Source organism: Rhinolophus ferrumequinum, chromosome 8 (genome assembly GCF_004115265.2).
Source record: "Rhinolophus ferrumequinum isolate MPI-CBG mRhiFer1 chromosome 8, mRhiFer1_v1.p, whole genome shotgun sequence".
Lineage (NCBI taxonomy): Eukaryota > Metazoa > Chordata > Mammalia > Chiroptera > Rhinolophidae > Rhinolophus > Rhinolophus ferrumequinum.
The window spans coordinates 62,627,565-62,644,635 of record NC_046291.1 but is presented as its reverse complement, the minus strand read 5'-3'; the positions used below and the strand labels follow the sequence as shown (position 1 = coordinate 62,644,635).

General features: G+C 36.1%; 1 protein-coding gene and 1 pseudogene across 22 annotated transcripts in view; one reads left to right on the top strand and one right to left on the bottom strand.

Moving 5' to 3' along the window:
* BAZ2B (bromodomain adjacent to zinc finger domain 2B) overlaps positions 1-7,889 on the bottom strand; it is a 245,977-nt gene extending 238,088 nt beyond the window's left edge. For 20 of the 22 annotated variants that reach the window (XM_033112772.1, XM_033112767.1, XM_033112769.1 and 17 more), the window contains exon 1: positions 5,515-5,871. The gene's annotated coding sequence lies outside the window, so the exon portion shown is untranslated. Of the gene's footprint in view, positions 1-5,329; positions 5,465-5,514 lie in introns of those variants that run through there. The other 2 variants (XM_033112763.1, XM_033112765.1) reach the window with 2 other exon arrangements.
* Positions 7,890-16,369: 8,480 nt separating this feature from the next.
* On the top strand, positions 16,370-16,663 carry LOC117026199 (enhancer of rudimentary homolog; annotated as a pseudogene).
* The last annotated feature ends 408 nt before the right edge of the window (positions 16,664-17,071 follow it).

Below are 17,071 nucleotides of genomic sequence, written 5' to 3'. Positions count from 1 at the left end.
GTATTTTGAAAACACCTCTTATACAGTAAATTTTTAAATATGTGAGATAAAAACTGTATTTTCACCTCATATTCTTATAAAAGCCTACTCATTTTAAAAGCTCAATGTTTAACTTACAAATATCAGAACTATTAAATATCTTACATCTCAAACTGTATTGACTTGCCACAAATCACAAAGCATTCAAAATAGATTTAAAAGTCATGTAAATTCATGTTATTTTTCTTTCAGCAAGCATGTTGCCAATATTTTATGACTACACATGCAATTGTAAATTAGCTAAATGTATTTATTGCCCAAAACTTCAAAGTTAATATGAAATAGAAAAACTTATGAATTAAAGTTTAAACTTTTCGTGACTTTTTATTTAAAATTGCCCTCCTTTAAGAAAGCCAATGATGAAAAATTCTAACTTAAATTATGGGACACTTATTTGCAGAATTAAGACTGTATTATCTGTAAAAATGAGCTAAGCATTGAGATTCCTTTAAAAAAACGTTTACATTTTATAACTCAATTTATCAGTTTAGTTTATATGATGAATATCTGCCTTGACACAAATATGTTATGAGTAAATGTATTTCTTAAAAATTGTGTCATAGGCTAAGATAATGATTTTCTTTTTAGGGAATTCTGTGGCTATTATATAAAAGGATTGAGAAAGCATATTACCTGAAGATAAATCTTAGCTTTAGTCTAAGTAATGTATGATCTACTGAAAGGGAAAGCATCTCTATAAACTTTTGATTTCAGGAAATAATTCTGGAATCACTCAACAGTGTATTACAAGTGTTTGAAATTTATTTATATTGTATAGTAAGTCCTTTTAATGGGATTTCACTATGCAAATTATATATTCTAATCATCAATTTCACATTTTAAGTATTTTAAAGGCAAACTATTTTATTTGAAATGTTGTAAATTTTATGCTCTTTGAAAAATTGTTTGAATGCATAATGTATTTTTAAAATTTTAAATTAAAAGTCAATAAATATTGGGACTAGAAATGAGCTCCTAACAAGTGATAAACTACATTATATCCTTAAACTTATCATCCTAAAGTTTTTTACACAAAATTTTTTTAAATGTATTTTTTTTCTGTTGACATTATTATTATTCTTCTTTCCTCCTTCCTATCTCTTCTCCCACCAAGAAAAAAAAAGTAGCAAATAATTAGAAAAGAAACACAGGCACCAATGGAATGATCTGACCCCATTTTAGTACCAGTTTGATAGTTGAAACTATCAATAAAATTATTAGTGCAATAAAAATATGATTTCAAGTTTTAAGATAATTAAATGCTACAATTATTTACTATCATCACTTCCTTATAAAGAAACACACAAAGCTGCCCATTTACTCAATAATTTTCTGATTACCTTGTACAACAAAAGTTTAAAGAAATATTTAATCAAAAGGGTAAACATTTATTAAAGTACTGTATTTTTAAAACCTCATGTTATGAAATATTTAACTTTATATAATCAAAAACCTTAAAATACCTAAGTAGGTAATTCAATTAACCCTTCAGAATATCAACTATATTAAATATCATTCAACCTGGATGATATAATTTAACCTAGGAGTCAAAGTCACCACATTACTGTGTTTGTGATAAATCATATCTTCTTTTGGTAGTTCTAGCTAGAACTAGGTCAAAAACTCAGAAATTACAACTTACAATCTCTTTCTTTGAGAAATATTTAAACCTAAAAGTAATCAGGTTCTAACATATACATTCACTAATTCAAGGAGATAAGACAGAAAACATGAACTTTCACGCAACTGTGATATCCTACATCTTGTATAGTAACACAAAAGTAGCAACAAAGACATTAACAATTGCAGTTCAAGCTGGGAGTGACTGTTCTGTTTCAATTCAATGACACCACTAATGGCTTCTTAGCAGCTCCATGAAATCAACCAGCTGTCAAGTTGATGCATCAGAAGGAACAGTTATGCACTCCCATAAGAAAAAGCAACACATCAGGATGTTTGGCAAAACATCTGCTCCTTTACACTGCAGTTCTATAATAAACATGCAAACAAAGAAATAGGAGAAAGGGCAACAGAATTAAAATTCCAAGGTTTCCATTACAGACTTATACGCATTTTAAATAAATGGCTTATAAAAATGAAAACAAATTTCTGCCAAGTTGAATACTTTTAAGTTATTCTAAATCTTTTGAAAATGCTAAATATAATTACTCAGATTCTTCCAGAAAGGCAAAAACTACATAAAAATGTTTACATTGTTAAAATTGAGAGTAAACTACATTCACCAAGTAAAATCATCATGTTCTGCACAAAACTCAAAAACACTAAAATATATTTTTTTCATTTAATACTAAAATATATCCTTCCTTCATTGAATAACTATTTTAGTAAATTATGTCAACAGTATTCTAATAAACGCATTTCCAAGACTAAATAGCCTAAAAATATTTTTCTGTAGTGTTTGAAAGAATAAAAGGCTACTATACTTCAGGACTAGTTTAACATGAGAACAGTAAAGATACTATTCTCTGGGTTTTAAAATGTGTACCTACTACTCTCCAAACCATTATATAAATACAACAGTATTAAGTTCTCATAAATAACTTCCTATTTTTAAAGCATACAATTTGATTTCCTTAAAAAAAAAAAAAAAAAAAAAGCTTGTCATCACAGGCTTTAAATAATTTTACATTCAACCATTCATTTCAAACATTTGGAAAATTTTACTTTTTTCTATCTGAAACTTATAAGTGCCTCAGTGTTGTCCAAATTATTGATTAGGCAGCACAGTGACAATGTACAGTGTTTACAATAGGTGTGAGACATCAAATGTACTTAACTACCATTTCCTTAAACTGCTTATCCTCTGTTGCTTGCTATTTATAATCTGCCAAATCTTCTAGTCCTTTGTTGCATGTATAATTTAGAACCATCTGTTCTATGTGCTTTTAACTATTTAAACATTTTTCACCTACCTCCAATTCACATAAATGGCAGACATTCAATTCAGTCAAGCTTTCTATATAGCATTTTACATAAAGCAAATTCCGAGACAAATAGCATAGTAGATAACACCAAAGAAGGCTGCTACCGAGATAAAAACATACCACATACAACATAAGTTTTTATGTCTTAGACCAACCTTTTCAATGTATTCAGAATTGTTTCTAGTAGCTTTTTTTTTTTTGAGTTAATTGTAGTCAATGTTTTTCCCCAACCCAGAAGACAAAGAGAATGCAAATTAAATACAGACAGTTTCATGTCCTTGTTAGAAGAGAAGTAAATATGCTGACTGCAAATGACTACAGGAGACAGAATTCCACTTTCCCATTCAATTTACAGTGCCTCTTATTTATGTACTAGTCAGTGTATCATTAAGTTTGATCATGTGACCAACTAAACTTTTGTGATGTGAAAAACTATTTTAGACAAGCAAATTTAAACAACACTAGTTTTTATTGTTTATCTTTTCATAATGGCTGACAGAGCTTATAGTTTGAGGTTATAAAATATATTTTAAAATCAATTCTGCCTTTTAAATACTAACCACATTTTTGCCATTTGACTTAATACCTGCTACTAAATTTTAAAATCCTCTATCTCCAAGTATTTTCAATAGTTATATATTTTCAAAATGTAAACAAGTATGTATAAAATAGAACATTTAATTACAAAAGGAGATCTAGGTAACCTAAAATAAGTATACGTAATATACGTAAATATTAACCAAGCTGATTAAAAAAAAAATGCACAGCAGAGAGTGAAGTAAGAAAGGGAATAGGCTGACTAAAAATAACAGATGATACCTTTAAAGAATAAAAAACACATAGACAAAAGCTGTGAATACCAAAGGACACTATAAAAGTTTATACCATTTTTTGCACATAATTTTCCACCTGTTACCAAAACATAAAATGTGTAGCTGTTGAGGGTTCATTCTGAGAGCAGAACACAAAAATAAACCGCACAATTCATCGTTAACCAGTAATTTACACGGTCCTTTACAACAGGGAAAAAAATAAGCGGAAAATTTCCTCTTGGGACAATTTCTCGATAAAGTTTACATGACGTCACTGGGCCCCCTGAACATTCCCTAAACTTTGAGTCTTATCCAGACACACTTTTTGCCTTTCTAAGGCTTCTTTCCTTTCCTCAAAAATAAAAAAGAGAGAGAGAGAGAGAGACTTGGGAATAAAAATTGCCCAAGATGGCGAAACGCTTGTTGTTTAGAGGGCAGAGGGAAAAAATGGAGGATATTGTAATATACACAAAGGGATAAATTTCAACAACTCGGCCAAGCACTGCAGCTGCTTCTCCCTTTATAAGGAAGCAACACACACAAGATAAATACAGAGGGCCAGAAAAGAAGAGAAAAATCTCCCAAATAGCAAGGCCAGGTCTGACTCTCCAAACACTTCCTTCCTTTCCCAAGTCCCAATTCTGGGGTTCGTGGAACTACTTTAAGGGGAGGGGAGCTGCGAAAGGGCAAAGGGGGAGGGGGAGCGACAAGAGGATTAAAAGAGCGAAGAAGAGTTGAGAGCAGGCGGTTGTTCCCCAGGAAGAACTGCTAGGAGACACACATTTACAGGAGGAACAGCTATGCTCCCCTAACCCTCGGTGTAGGGACATATCCATCTTCCCAGGTGTTCTTCCCAGTCCCACCTGCCCCTGCCCCCACTCCCACCCCCACCCCCAGCTCATTTTCAGTAAACTCAAGAGCTCCAAGCGATGCAGGGAAAGAGCAAAAGAGGCCAGAATTTGGGGGGGAGGGGGGAGTGAGGGTGGCCGGCGCAGCTAATCAGTCCTGGAGGAAAGAGGGGGCGGAGGCAAAAAAAGGGGCAGCAGTAGGCGGACTGGTGGGGAGGGCGGGGGTGGGGTGGGGGGGGTAATCTTGAAACTACCCTGGCAAGAAGGGGGGGGACCAGCGGATATTCCCCGGCAGGAACAGCGATCTCGACAATGCCAGAGATTGTTGGGTGGTTTTTTTTTTTTAAGAAGCAAAACTGTTGGCAGCGACCTGAGCGCTGAAAGCCGAAGCCAGGAAGCAGGAGACGCGGAGCCCGGCGTCCGCACAGGGCGGCGGGCACAAAGGCGGCGGACCCGCGGCGGCAGCAGCAGCGTCTGCCCGCGCCCGGAGGCACGGCCCGCCCGCGGCCCTGCTGGACCGAAGTCCCGCACCGGCAGCTAGGAATAAAGTTTACATTCTCCTGAGACCGCACCCCCCACCTCCCACCCAGGACCGCGCACCTCCGCGTCCTGCTCCCCCAAACTCCACTTGGGACCCCAGCACCACCCCAGCCTCGCAGCCAGCACAACAAAGAGACACACCGACCGGCGAGGGTAAACAGCCGCGGCAGGGCCAGCAGGGCGGGCAGGGCGGGCGCCTCGAGATAGCAACTCCGGAGTCTTCCCTGATCGCAGGAGCGTAGTTCCTCCTTTTCAGTTTCAACCGGCTATATAACGTTAGGAATTTTCATCTTCACCCGCACCCCTCACACCCGAGGATTTGTAACTCACCTTTACTTTCGAACTGAGAGTTGCGGTGGATGGGATTTTTGCCTTCCCCAGATGGTTGAAGGTTACGATTTTTGTTTTTGGAAGCCCCAACACCTCCTTATTCCTATTATTTTTGCAAGAAAAGTACAGAGTTGGAGTGGAGGTGAGATTTGTGATCGGGAAAGCCCTTGACTCCCTCCTTCTCCGTCTTCCGCCTCTCTCTCTCTGATTAGTTCCTATCCAGCAGCAGATTGAAGCAGGAGATGATTCTTCTCAAGGTTTGTTCAGCAGCTTCACTTCTAGGCGAAGGCTTCATGAACCAAGTGACGTCAACCAACAAGGCTTCTCTCTCTCTCCTCTCTCTAACAATGAAAGTTGCTGTTAACAAGGGAAAAAAGAGAGAGAATTGTTTATACCATTTCAGTTCCAATAATAAATGACCTATCAGCTCCTAAAGGAACCAAGACAGGGAGGGGGTTGCTTCTTCCTCCCAAGAATACTGTAGCTTTGAGCTTGCACTCTTCCTTGTCCCAGGAAAAAGTTAGGAAACTTAAATGTTTTGTTTTGCTTGTAAAAGTAGAGAGGACAGAAAATGGGAATCGAAAACGTAATTTTTCAAAAACGAAAACATAATAGGGAACCTAGATTAACCATTTTCACCTAAACTTTTTTGTCCATAAACTCAGAATTCGGTTGAAGTCTATAAGCCAACTAAGTTAATATGCCAAGAATTCGTGGATGTTTGGAAGTCAAAATAAAATAAAAAGAAAGACGCAAAATGGTCCCGGGATTAACCGCTACTGCCCTAACACGGGCGAGTTAAGCAGGCTGTAATGTTTATGCAGTTAAAATTTAAATAAAACATGTTAAAATAGTAAACCATTTTAAAGTTATAAATTAAAAAAAAGGCAACCTTAGTAGTTTTTCCCCCCAGTTTCTGAGAGGATGAAAAAAAGGGCAGGGGATAGCTAATTGCAGGAATTGACCATTTTTTAAAATATCAAAACTGGTAACCCGTTGCTCTATCTTTAAACTACACACGCGGTATGCTATTTGTCTACCACCAGAACCTCTTCGAACTTTGTTTTTTACCCTACAATTTCCCCCCGAATTCCAACATTCTGAAACCAGTAAAGTTAGACTAAAGTGCACATTACCCACACACATCCAATAGCTTCCTAAAAATGATTTCTTAAAAAAAAGTATTTTCGTTGGTTAACGCTTTATTACCCAAGAAGATACATATTTTTAAAATGTTTTCATTGAGGTAGTTAGTATTCCCCCATCACGCAAAACATTGAAGTGTGAAAGTTCAGATAATTAAAAATTACATAATTTAATTTTCAGGAAGAAGAGTAAAGGAAAGGCAAGCTTTAGAAAACATAACTTGACCATATATGTATATTTTGTACATATAAAGGCAGATAAATGTATCTTAAAAGACGCTATTGTTTTTTGTTTCCTCTTCAGCCACTGGCTGTGATTTTAATTGTGCTGGAGGATCTTCATTAGTATTAACACATGGGGAGATTTCACAAAGCTGCTTCATTAGGGAAAAAAAAAAAAGAAAGCCTGGCAGACTAGGTCTTTTTGCATGCACTGAGAATGTCAGCCTTACCTCGGTCATTTGTAACATAATAAGTGCAAGTACAATGATTGCAATGCAGGAGCACTGGGGGAAGGGCGGAAATACTGCCTGTCTAATAGGGGTATTTGAAAAGAAGGCTGCTCATTGCATAGTAAAATGTATGCTAAAAATTAGTGAAGATGATGTCTCAGGAGACTGATGCTAAATAAATTAATGTGCTGATATGTTTTTAATTATTATTTTTGTAGTAGTTTATTTCATTCTCAGGATTCACATTGAGCAGCAAAGCTGTGCTAGCACTTATTGATTTTTTTCCCCTGCCACATTCCCGGAATACAGATTTTAATCATTTCACTACACCACACTCAGTAATTTCATTAAAAACTGGAACCTTCCATCCCCAGAAAAGCATTTAATTTCAATGACATACAATTTCTCTCTTAGCAGAAAACTGTCTGTACAGTAAAAGCTGGCCTAAGGTTCAAATGCATAATTTAATCCTGAGTTTTTCCATGCTCTGCATTCCTTTGAAGCTATAATTTGAGTAACTACCTAATAACTGTAATAAGGACAATAATTTCCTTTAATATATTATTAACTCATATTTAATTAACTCAGAGGCCAAGCTCTGTACATGTATGACTGGGTCAACAGTTCTACAATTTCAAAATTTACTAATAATGTTCCAGAAGAAAAATATAGATTAAAATGTAAGTGTGAATTTAGATATTCCCTCCAAAGCAACATGCAAAAAAGTTCATGATTTTTTATATAATAGTGGTAATTACTCAAACAGTATTTAAAACATTTGGAAGTAAACAAGGCAATTGACTGATATTTCTACATATAAATAAAGTATAATAATATTTTAACAATTCATTTCTGACACTTTGCCTAATCACTAGCATAAGTGTTGAAAAGATTTCTGAAAAGATTTTTTAAAAGGGCTACTAGATTCAAGTTGTCTCATTTTTCATAAAGAATTAAAACATTTTTCTTGAAATAAATGGCCCTCTTGAATAACTCGAATAACTAAGGATGTATATTTTACTTAAATACTTTACAAAATATCCTGCAAAGCATGGTTCAATTTTTGTTTCCAATATTTTGAAATAATATTGGGTTTAAAGATGGCACATTGGCTTTCCAAACAATAGGTTTCATAAGGATATTTAATTTACATTGCCTGATTTTTAGAGAAAAAACCAGTGGGAAAAATATTTGACATAGCAAAATTCATTTATTAATTTAAAGTTTGGATATATGTCTAATCAACAGAAAAAATGTACATATGTAATGAAAGTGATAAACTTATATAAAGTCTCATATTAAAAATTCCTATCATTCTCCTGGGTAATTTTAGACCACAGTTCAAAAATGTTTCTAAAGAATATATATAATTTCAAGTTGAAACAGCATACAATACAAAATTGTCTTTTTCTTGGTTGAACAATGAACTTAAGAGTGTAATCAAATGTTGGAATAAAGGATAAAAGTGATGATAATGAAGAACTTGATTTTATGTCTTTAAAATATTTTTAAAAGAGTTGTATTATCATCAAGGGCTCTTTATGTAGTTTGGAGAATATTTTTGCAACATTCTCAAAGATGAAATGCCGTTAAATGGAAATCAATTAATTAATAAAATAATTGGTAAATAAAAAACTCACATAGATATCTAAAATTCATGAATTCTTGTATTTCAATAAAATAAAAAGCTTCAATTTTTATGTGAAAATATATCTAAAATAATTTGGTGTTACTTGGTAATTCAAATATATTAATTTTCCAAGTTAATCTGTACTTTAAAAACTGATTTTTAAAAATAATGCTACACTAGAAATTTAAAACTGGATTATTCCAGTATTTGACACCCTCTAATTAAAAAGTTGCGCTTAATATTCTTTAGTATGACTCCTTCCCTTTTTTCATGTTATCACATTTGATTGTCTCAGAGATTACAACATAGTCAGAGGTGGGGGTGGGGGGAAAAAAAGAATTGCTATAGTTATAAAACAATCTGGCTCCCATAGCACTTAGTCTTCTACCTAATATCATTATCTAAATTAGTACTTCATCATGTACAGAGTTGTAAAAGAATTAAATGATCAAACAGATCCTTTCCAATATTACTGATAATTATTTCTGAACTTCTATATATGATATATACCTATCCCACAGACTAATTATGCCACCCCTATAGTCTCAATTATTGCATTTTCTTCTTTAAAGTAGCATCTGTTTTTAGGACAAAGACAGAACTTCATAAATAGGTAGATAGAGAGGTAAAGATGGACAGATATCTTAATTTACTACTATAGGTACTGTACATGGATCTTCAAAGAGTAAGGAATTGCCATGTACAGAGAACAAAGTCTAGGAAGGCCGACTACAAAAAGCCCAAAGAATGAGATATCTAAATAGTAGAACAAGCTGGCCACTGTCATGTCTTGTTTCTGTTTCATCGGTACAGACTAATGAAGCTTTTCATTCATTGAACAAACATTTGAGTGCTTGCTATCTGCTATGCACTCTGCTAGAGGCTGGAAAAACATGAAAAGCTCACATTCTGGTTGATGTTGAATGTAGGAAATTCCAGGGAGATTAGAGACTCACATAAATTGTATTATAAAGATACAAATAATAAAGTTTTGCTAGAATAAAGAGGATGCGGCAACTAATTCTTACTGGGAGTCTAAAAAAAGCTTTATCAAAGAGATGCCATTTGAACACCATCTCAAATACTGACAGCATACCAGGCAAAGGGAGGAGGAGGTGGATTCTAATTGAAAGAAACCATAAGTTTAAATACAAAGGAGTATTAGGTCTGGTGTCCATTCACTAGTGAGAACTTCAATGTAATAGGAATATCCCATGTGAGGTGTGGAATAATGGATGAAGAAGGAAAAGGAGGCTGAGACGTGAGAGTGAAAGGCCTGATGTACCACGTAAACTGGCTGAATTTATCCTGAGAGACAACAAAAGTCAGCAAAGGAGTGACATGATCAACCTTGTTTTAAGAGAACAATAACTGTGTAGGCAGTGCAGATGATAGACTGTAGTATGAAAAGATTGCTTAACAGTCCGTGAGAAAGATGGTAAAAGAACCACGCATTGGAGGTTTAAAGCTAGATATTTTTGAGGCAAAATGTGGATTTAGTGACTAAGTGAAAACAGAAAAAGAAAAGATAGAACTGAAGTGAGACCACAGAGATTTCTGTCATAGGGAATTGGGTAAATGCAGGAGTCATTAAGTAAGGTCCAAAATACATGAGAGAAAATAAACCATAAGGTAGTCTGGAATTAGAACTTGAATGTATACTATATATGTCACTTTTAATGGAATTATCGGCATCAACTGGAGCACTTTTTCAAAATGTACATATCCAGGCCCAATATCCAGAGAGTCACTAGATCTGGGGTGGGGACCTAGTTCTTTTTTGTTCAAATTCTGACAATGCTTCTGATAAACACTCCTGACTAAGAACACTGTTATAAGTCCAGCTGATTATTAATTAAAAACAAAAAACAAGAAAAGGCCAGAAAACCCTGTAAATGAAGAGCATTGGGAGTGGTGGATGTGTCATATCAGATATTAAAATATGCTATAAAGCCTTTATAATTTAACACTTGGTGTTGGCATATGAAAAAAAGACCAACAAAACACAATAGAAAATTGAGAAATTGACCCACTTGCATATGGACATTTAATATAGATAAAAGCTGTGTTTCAAAGCAGTGAAGAAGGGATGGACTTTTTAATAAGTATTGTTGGGATAACTGGGTAGTCATAAGGAAAAAGATGAATTTGGGTCTCTTTCAAGAATAAATTTCAAAAAGATCAGATATATAAATATAAAAATTTGAATCACACATGTACTAGGAAAAAATATGTGTCAATTCCTGGAGAGTAGGGAAAATATTTCTAACAATGGTCAAAATTAGATGCAATGAAGTAAAATAGTGGTAAATCACAACATTAAAAAATAAAAAGATTTTGTATGACAAAAATAATATAAAACATACCACAACCAAAGTATAAAGACAAATAAAAAACTGAAAAAAAAATGTGTAACTTATATGAGACAATTTAATAATCCTATATATAAAGAGTATCTAAAAATGAATAAAAGACCAACACCATGATAGGAAAATGGCAAGATATCTGAACTGATATTTTACAGAAAAAGAAATGCAAATGCTTTTAAATAGAAACATTCTCAATCTTGCAAATTAAGAACTACTGAGATACTATTTCTCACCCAACAAATTGGCAAAAATCCAAAAGTTTCACAACACAGCCTGCTAGTGAGGTACTTGTGGGCAAAAGTGACTCTTTCAACTATTGCTTGTTGGAGTGAAAAATGGAAAAACCCCAACAAGAGAGAATTTGACGGCATCTGGCAAAGTTACATATGCATTTATTTTTCAACTAGAAAATCCCACTTCCAAGAATCTGAACATTTAAAAATATACAAAATAGGTATATAAGAAATTATTCATTGAAGCATTATATGTTATAGCAAAAGTCTGGAAATAATACAAATGTCTTTTATAGGGAAATGGTTGAATTAATTATAGTACATGTACACAGTGGGGTACTATACAATTTTTAAAAAGGTATGAAGAATGTATGTAGTGTAAAGTATTTCACAGTCAAGCCTAGTATATATTGTTAAGTAAAAAGAGCAAAGTAAAGAATAATATTAATAGTATACTACCATTCATCTATATATTTGCCTATTTTTTTAAATAAAAGGAAAAATCAAAACGTTAAAAAAATGGTTATCTATAAGTAGGAAGGGAACAGGGTAGTAAAGATAAAATAGTAGGAAGAGTTCTCATAAGACTTGCTTTGTAGATATGATTTTTGAACCATATAAAATCATCTACATAATTCTAAAACAAATTTAATACAAAAAGCAATGCCATCAAAATGAAAGCCAGATAAAATAAATGAACTTAATTGTATATGGAGTTGGTGGCAAAACAATACAGAGAGCATATGCCAAGTGATCAAACATGGTAATTTTTAGGAACAACACACAAAGTAATTTCATAGTATATCCCTCATACTAGGATATATTCTAAGAAAAGTAAATTTAAAGTAGGAACAGGAACTTAAATTGTTACCATTAACCAAAATTTTTTGCTATTAATTGGTGGTGTTGTAATGTTGCATATTTGTCTGAGAGAAAAAGCAAATGAGTAATTAAGTTGATATATTTGGGAATTAATTTTTGGTATGGGACAAAAAAAGGAAACATATAAAAATCAATGAGTTACATAAAAACTCTGTGACCCTGAATTTGATCTGGGTGTAACAGAATGAACTTATTACATGTTTTATATTATAAAGTACATAATTCTGATCTTAAGGAGAGGAGATCCAAGATGGCAGAGTAGATAAACATGGTACCTGCTTCCTTCGGTGAACCCATTAAAATTACAACTAAATTACAGAACAATCAACTTGGTTAGCCATCTGGAGTCAGCTGAACAGAAGTTTTATAACTAAGGATATAAAAAAGAAACCATGTCAAGACTGGTAGGAGGGGAGGAGACACAAAAATGGCTGGCCCCAAAACTCCAAGTGGCAGTTGAGAACCAGGAGAGATATCTAGGACATGGAGGTTCCCCCCAGAGGAGCGAGAGACACTAGCCCCACACCAGCCTCCCCAGTCCAGAGTACTGTTGCCAGGAAGAGGAGCTCCCACAATATTTGGCTGTGAAAAACACGGGATTCTGACCTTTGTGGTGGGACGGAAGGCTGTGGGAAACCCAGACGTCCTCTTAAACGGCCTGCACACAAACTCTCTTACTTACAGACACTCACCTTAGGTTCCAGCAGATGGACAGTAGCTCAGGGAGCGTTGGAGGCATACAGGAGACAGAATGAAATGAGTGGCTTCAAAGCAAGCACTGGAGGACAGTTGCCATTTTCCCTGTGTGGGGTTCATCTCCCAAGCAGCCTGCAGGTGGTCGCCATGTTTCCTGTGTTGAGCCCGCCTCCACAGGCCAAATCTAAATCTAATTGGTCTGGTGAGCTCTGTTGCTCCACCTCACTGACTCACCTGGAAATGGCCCTACCCAACTCCCCCAATGCCAGAGGCACTTTCTCCAAAGCAGCCAGTACCACCAGTATTTCATTCTTTCTTGAAAAATTATCGAAGTCTGCAGGACCCAGGCAGGCGGCAGCTGTCCTTGGTGCTCTGAGACTTTTGCTGAGTAGCTCCAGGCTCAGCACAAAACTAGAGTCTACATTAATCTGGTGAGCACAACTCTTCCCACTCTAGTGACTCCCTGAGACCCTGCCTCACGCAACTTAAATACTACACGAGGCTTTATCAGTAGCTGACCCGTAAGGGAACCAACAGGTGGCAGGAGGCTTGGTGTGTCCTGGCTTTTTTGCAGAGATAACCCAGGCCTGGTACTGGTGGCAGCTGTCCTCAGTTCATATTGTGGCTTCTCCCACGTGCCTCCAGGGTTAGCACATAGGCAGCAAACAACCGTGGATCATTTTGTACCTCCTACCAGGTAGCCCCCAACCAGTCACAGACAGTAGGTGACCAGGGCCTTCACTGAGCCCCTCCCAAGAAGCCCTAGAACCAACATACCCGGAAGTTAGCTTCAGACCACAGCAGAGCACTACCCAATTAGCCCCAGAAGTGGCACACACAATGGGCGGTCTCAACAAGCACTGCTGGAGCGAATCTCATTTAGTGGGGTAAGTCCACCACACAGCAGACTTTAAGCTGTGCACATGGCCAAAACCCACAGCCAATCAGCCTGAGCATCAATCCTATCCATTAACAAGCCAATGTCAATCAGGGCTCACAATGACAGGAGGGAAAATACAACCCACACAACGGACATGACTGGAGTAACTGGAGCAAGTGACCAGGGAGATTGTGAAGGGCCCCACAGGGCTCCTACTACATAAGGCCACCAGGTGAAGACTGGCAGACATTTGGAAGACTGAGCAGATCTGCCTAATACATAGAAACAGAGAGGCAGCAAAAATGAGGAAGCAAAGAAATACGTCCCAAATGAAAGGACAGGAGAAAGCTCCAGAAACAGAACTAAACAAAATGGAGGCAAGCAACCTACAAGATACAGAGTTTAAAACAATGATTACAAGGATGTTAAAAGAACTCAATGAGAACTTCAACAAAGAGAGAGCAAGAATAAAAAAGGACATAGAAACCATGAAAAAGAACCAGTCTGAAGTGAAGAATATAATAACTGAAATAAATAATCTATTTGAAGGAATCACCAGCAGACTAGATGAAGCAGAGGATCAAATCAGCGATTAGGAAGACAAGGTAGTAAGAAACACCCAATTGGAACAGCAAAAAGAAAAAATTTAAAAAAAAAAAAATGAGGATAGTTTAAGAGATCCCTGGGACAACATCAAGCATAACAACATTCACATCACAGGGGTACCAGAAGGAGAAGAGAGAAAACAAGAGATACAGAACCTATTTGAAGAAATAATGACTGAAAACTTTCCTACCCTGGTGGAGGAAATAGACATACAAGTACAGGAAGGGCAGCGAGTCCCAAACAGGATGAACCCAAACAGGCCTACACCAAGAGACATTATAATTAAAATGGCAAAGTTTAAAAACAAAGAGAGAATCCTAAAAGCAGCAAGAGAAAGGCAACTAGTAAATTATAAGTGAGCTCCCATACGATTGTCAGATGATTTCTTAACAGAAACTTTGCAGGCCAGAAGGGATTGTCACAAAAAATAGTCAATGTGATGAAAAGCAAGGACCTACAACCAAGATTACCCAGCAAAGCTATCATTTAGAATCGAAGGACAGATGAAGAGCTGCCCAGACAAGAAAAGGCTAAAGGAGTTCATCATCACCAAACCAGTATTACAAGGAATGTTAGAAGGATTTCTTTAAGGTTGAAAAAAAAAAATGGTCAAAATTATGAATAATAAAATGGCAATAACTAAATATCTATCAACAATTACTTTCAATGTAAAAGTGTTAAATGTTCCAATGAAAAGGCACAGAAGGGCTGAATGGATAAGAAAAGAAAACCCTTACATATTCTACCTACAAGAGAATCACTTCAGATTGAAAGACAGACAGAAAGTAAAGGGATGGAAAATGATAGTTCATGAAAATGGAAATTAAAATAAAACAAAAAAAGCTGGGATAGCAATACTTACCCTGATGAAAAAGACTTTAAAACAAAGACAAGAGATAAAGAAGGACCCTGTAATCCCACTTCTGGTTATTTATCTAAAGAAACCCAAAAGTTACTTCGAGGGGACATGTGTATCCATACATTCATTGCAGCATTGTTTACAATGGACAAGATATGGAGGCAGCCTGGGTGTCTGTCAATGGAAGAATGGATAAAGAGAAGGTGGTACATATATACAATGGAATATTGCTCAGCCAGGGAAGGCAATGGGTTCTTGCCATCTGCGGCAGCATGGATGGACCTGGAGGGTATTGTGCTGAGTGGAGTGTAAGACAGAGAAAGACGGATGCAATGTGATTTCACTTATATGTGGAATCTAAAGAACAAAATAAACAAACAAAACAGAAACAAACTCACAGACACAGAGAATATATTGATGGTTGCCAGATGGGAGGAGGTTTGGGGGTGAAGGGATTAAAAAGTACAAATTGGTTGTTACACAGTAATCATGGGGATGTAGGGCATAGCATAAGGAACATAGTCAATATTATTGTAATATTATTGTAATAACTATATGTGGTGCAGATGGGTACTAGATAGATTGGAGGGGGTTGAGGGACAGGATGAAAAAGACAAAGGGATTAAGAAGTAGAAACTGGTAGTTACAAAATAGCCATGGTAATGTCAAGTAAAGCACAGAGAATATAGTCAATAATATGGTAATAACTATGTATAGTGCCAGGTGGGTGCTAGACCAGTCAGGGGGCTTATTTCTTAAATTATATAAATATCTAACCACTATGCTCTACACCTGAAATTAATATAAAATAATATTGAATGTCAACTGTAACAAAAAAATTAAAAAGGGGGTGAAAGGTAAAGGGGAATATGAAAAAAAAAAAAATACGTACTTCTTAGTTCACCCATTGTAAATGCCTAAAAACAAGGACCATTGCGGTAGCAACAAGAAGACATCTGTGTGCTCAGATTATGGTCTCTAAACACCATTTGCCCCTAAAATCAATTCCTTCCCACGGTTCCTCTTGCAGGGATTGGCTGTTGGAGTTCTTAAGCTCGTGTGTCCTGGCTATGTCAGTGGCTGCAGCAAAAGAGTTTGGTGTGATGTCGCACACCATTTTGCTTGTACAGCCTACAAGAGGACAGAAGGCAAAATTGATGCTGACTAAATCTGTGAATGAATGCATGGAAGGCATTTGTGAAATGTATGAAGACCAGCTGAAGAGAGTGACTCCCAACAGCCCCTATCACATATGATATCAGTCAGTTGTTTGATTTTATTGATGATCTATCAGACCTCAGCTGCCTTGTTTACTCAGACATACCAACCTTATAACTGGATTAAAGAGAAGACCGACCGTGCTCCTTTGCCGGCAGGCCCAACAGGCCAGGAAATAGTCGTGTTGGAAGCATTAAGGCGATAGGGGTGGGTTTGAAACACAGATAGGTACAGCTGTAGTAGAAGTTTTGTATTATAGTAACCCTGTTTCCATTTTGGTACACCCTAGCCAGGATTTAATGTATTACATGAAATGTGAGGATTATGTTCAGGCTGAATCTTCCAGCATTCCCTTTTCTTTCTTTCTGTTTTCTTTTTACTTAAACATTTTTATGATTATTTAGATGGAAGTTGTTCTTTTGTCAGCTAATGTTGGTTCCAATCCTTCATAAACTCTTCATATCTGTTTTATAACATTCACTGCACTACCTTTTCTTCAAGTTGGAGCGGAAGGTAGTGACATAGTTTAGTTATGTCCTCTAGATAAAATGTTAGGAGCGTGCGGATGGCTCAGTTGGTTAGAGCGC